The sequence below is a fragment of the Amia ocellicauda genome, chromosome 5 (assembly GCF_036373705.1).
Source record: "Amia ocellicauda isolate fAmiCal2 chromosome 5, fAmiCal2.hap1, whole genome shotgun sequence".
NCBI lineage: Eukaryota > Metazoa > Chordata > Actinopteri > Amiiformes > Amiidae > Amia > Amia ocellicauda.
This window is the reverse complement of record NC_089854.1, coordinates 38,026,845-38,031,636: the sequence shown is the minus strand read 5'-3', so window position 1 is coordinate 38,031,636 and position 4,792 is coordinate 38,026,845.

The window sequence follows — 4,792 nt, the reverse complement described above, 5'->3', positions numbered from 1 at the left end:
AGTCTGCCATTGTGGCCTGCATGCAAATGTATTTTTAGTTTGGCGTTAACTCTTTAGAAATCACTAGCCGCCAATATGCTAACTGAACCGTTAACACGTCGAGGGAAGCTGATACATTTAGTTTCGACCCCTGTTATGGTGGGGATTTCTAACCAAACCTCATAAAAACATCAGATTGGGAGAATGATTACACATGCTAGCCCTTCTTTCTTGTTTGGTTGCTCGATGATCCCTGCATGTCATCCAGCTGTTTCGAAAATAATGGCTGTGGCGATTGTTCCCGACCCCCACAACTCTTAGTGTAAAGACGTGTGTTTGCTTTCTACCCTGAACCTGAATTTGCTCTCTTTTCCATTGACACTTTGCAGCAGCGTTGACCTGAAATGCATGTGATGATTTAAAAAAAAAAAATCCCATGTATGGTTTTCTGTTCCAGTGAAGTCTTCAGCATAAGGGCGATTGACTTAATAAAATAAAATAAAAAAAAACGTAAAGCATTCATACACTGCCAAGAAAATTGTATTTCTTGTTTTAAAAAAGTTAACCAACATGAATAGTCGGCTCACAGGTTAGAGAGGAATAAATGGGACAAAGAAATGGGAGAGGAACTGAAGCGTTTTCTCCTGGGCCACAGGGGGGATTGTACGACTATTGAAATCGGCTATAATGCACTGCCATGGAGAAATAAAAATGTTGGTGGATTGACATTTGAAATTCTTCATCCCCCCCAGGACGCAGAGGCTGTCTGTATCAAGTCGCATCCTGTGAGAATGTGTAGAAAAGCTTCTATTTTTAACGCAGCGAAAGTGCATTCTTGTCTGAAGATCAGTTTCAGTTTTTCTGCACCCTTTAATGACGCATCTTGGATAGCACATGGTTTGCTCAACCCAGGGATTCCCAAACCGGTCCGTGAGTATCACATGCCCTGCTGGTTTTTGTTCCAGCCGAGCTCTAAATTACACAATGGGGTCTTATATTGCATTGCTAGTCCAATTGAGAATGCAATTAAGCAATTAAGATCTACATTGGAACAAAAAACAGCAGGACAAGGGGTGCTCCAGGACCGGTTTGGGAATCCCTGGTTTAATCTAATCATAAAGACAGTGAATGGGAATAAAAATCAATGTAATCAGATCCCAGGGCACTCATGTTGTCTGTGTGGTCAAGAGCAAAGCACCGTCAACCAGCACAAGGTAGCTCTGCACTGCCCCCCTCTGTCTGCAAATGAATTATAATTAAACACAATTTACTCGGGCTTCTTAATGACCCCTGCATCCCTACATTGATTAAACCTGATCCAAATATAGGCCCAAGTACTGTATTAGCCTCCCGTTGAAAGATGAAAAATATTCAATTTTATTGTTTCGTTTTTTGGCTCTACTTGAAGTCCAGGTGTTCTAACTCGTTTTGTTAGAATATGTGCATTTAATGCGTAAAGCAAGTATTGGATTGCTTGGATTCAGGAAAAACTGGTTTAATTTTTAAGTAATCAGCTCACAAACCCGCATACAAACAAATCTCTTTCCCTGGGGGGATATATTTTCAAATGTGGGATTTAAGATCTTGAATTTGAATGAAGGATGGATCCCAATCTGAAGGAGAACGGAAACCGAACACAATGGGACCCCGCTGAAGGGTCAAATTGCGCGTTTTAACCCCAAAGCTAACAAAACAACTGCTGTGTGTGTGAAATGCATGTACAGTCCTTCAGAGAAGGCAATGAAGTCAGTGTGTTGTTCAGTCTTCACTTACTAGACAACACCTCCATATTGTGGCCATAAAGTAAATTACACCGAAGTTTACAGACGGATACTTCAAAGCAAAGTTCCATCTTCAAATGCTCAGACTAATTTAGCATTCTTTTTGCGCCTTATTTGTATGCCATTTATGAACTGATTTATTTAGTCAGTGATTCAGAAATAAAATACATGACTGTAAAACCCTTAAGACAATACATCCATTTACACCCCACACTGTGCTAATCTTTGTGGCAGATTCCACAAGGTGAGACAGATTAAATCCTCACACAGGAAGGTTTCTGTTTCAATCAGATTAGAGGCAGTGATAGGTCTTGCTTGACCTATAGCAATAGCATCTCTAAATCTCGCCAGCCAGCCTGCGTTAAGAAGGGTAGATAGAGGAGGATGCCGATTTAACCTTGGTCATCTTTTACAGTTGGACAGACGCTAAGGGTTCAATTAAGCAATTGAGAGCTCAACCAAAACCAGCAGGACAGGCGGGCTCCAGGAGTGGTGTGGGAACCATTGATAGTAGAGAACACAACTATTATCTAAATGCCAATATTCACAATACATTAAGCATTACTGGCTAGAATCCAATAAAAAATCGCCTTCCTTACACATGCATTGAGGAACTGGTTTGCTAAGTGTTCAAACCCACACGTTTATTATTTCTTACCAACCACAATGACTCAAAAATAACTATCAACTGCCCCACCCATTAAACCCGTGGATGTGAAGATCATTTTTTTCCTTCTCAAAACTAATTTGAGAAACCACAACATAGCTAAAAAAATCTACTTTTTCACTTATTTAGCATTCACTTTTTACATACAACCTCTAATAGACTTGGCGCTTCTTCCACAAATCTTGCAAATTGCATTGAATAATATACAATTAATTCAATAAGAACAAGGCTGCATTACTCTGCAAGATGCAAACATGTACCGATCTCTTCCAGCATCTTGCACGTTTAGCAGACGTACAGTGATTCTGCCTCACATTCACACAAATCAATTACTTTGTATATTTCATGTTACTTATTACCATTAAAACATTTACTTGCATATTACAATAAATTACAATTATTTAATTTTCATCACTGCAAGTATTTGTTTTGTTTACTGAACATAAGTGTTAGATTTACTTACATTTTACATTACTAGCAATTGCATGGAAATATTGTACATTACTAAGAATTGACACTTTAAAAAAATGGTTTGTGTATGTTCAGTATTGGCCTCTTATTTACATATTAAATGGGGAATAATATAAACACGACTTATACAATTTTTCACCACTGATACTAACCTGTACACTACCGTTCATAATGCATATTGAATAATAATTTATGCAAAACCTACTTTTACATGCACACAAAGTACAAAGCATCATCATACTTTTAATTCCAGTCATATTTAGTGTAATAGGTACACTAACCACTAGAGGTCACGGTAGTGTAAAAATGCATAAAGAAAGTCTGCAGTATTCTATGTAGTGGACTGAGCCTATATTTGTTAATACTACTACTACTACTACTACTACTACTACTACTACTACTAATAATAATAATAATAGAGGTTGGGGACATACTTTATATATAGTCGTACTGGAGTTGGAGAAGCAGGAGAAAACAAATTACATTCAATTTATTCCACATACAATTGTTAAATAACCTGCACCTGCAAAAATTACTTTCATTTTTGAATGTTTTTGAGAATTCATGTCACAAGAGAAAAGCATCTACAGCTGTCATACATTAACATTCATGCAGATCAGATCTCTCTTTATCTGTATCATCTCACTCTTTCTCTCTCTATATTTGTCTTTAACGTGCTTGTCGTATTCCTTCTTGGTTTTGGGGAAAAAAATATTCATATAACTTTTGCAGGGCCCACTTCTGAAGTGAAAAGTGGCAACAGGGAGTTACACAGCAGCTCTTGTAATTGAGATCCTGTCCCTCCTGCCGAGTCTGATAGCAGGGTTTACCACAGGAAAGCTGCCTCCCGCTTACGACGTCACAGCCAGCACACCACAAGGAGTTTACACCAAGATAAATATGAGAGTAAAAAAAAAACATCTCTTGCATAGATTGTTACTTAATTTGCTGCCTGAATAGGAGGCCAAAAATAAAAAAGACAACTCTGATTAAGCTCAAGCAATTTTAGCCTGGCAAACTCTTTCCAAGAGGTGCAAATTCAAACAATTCACACATTTGTGCTACACTGGTCTACACACACCCTGCTCTGTTCAGCTACATATCTGTTTCCAAGGTAACTACCCAATTACGTACCTACCGTAATACCTTTGGCAGAACTAACTTAGAGAATTGCTGACATACATTTTATGAATTAGAGGACGACTACATACTAGATCACATCTCCTACATTATTATTGCTTTTAACTGCCATAATGTACATACTCAACCATTTATTAAACAAATCCCCTCCCCCTGTGAATGTGTAAGCACGAGCACACAAAACAAACAAATTATCATATTGACATTTTGGAGTGACTACTTCAAGATCTAGTACTTGGGATTACAAAATAATTTAAGAATCAGAGAGTGACTATGCAAAATGTTGGATTTAGGGTTTCTCTTTGTTTTAAGTAATTCCTGGTGGATCTTATACATGTTAAACAGTCTGAAATCTCTTTATTGCCTCTTGGCATTTAATGGTTGGTGCGGATCTCAATGATTCACCAGAAAGGACAAAGAGTCGCTGAAGTCTGTGTCACCGGAGACAGGCAGTGATAAAAGAAATCCCTGTGATATCTTCGGCCTTTAGCTCTCAATCTCATCATTATTGTTGGAGAAACACAATGTCGTTTTGTAATCACTGGCAAGGCCCCTGAAAACATGTACCAGTAGGCCATTCGCTACTTTTCATATGGAGAGGAAAACACACTTATGTCAGGGAGAGGCTGATTTGTCTTACAGGTGAAACGTAATTAAAACAGATGACCTGTAAGCAATTAACCATAAAGACCAGCCCCCGTGTTTATATCACATTATGGCATGTATGCTAACGGAAGACCAGATATACTTCACA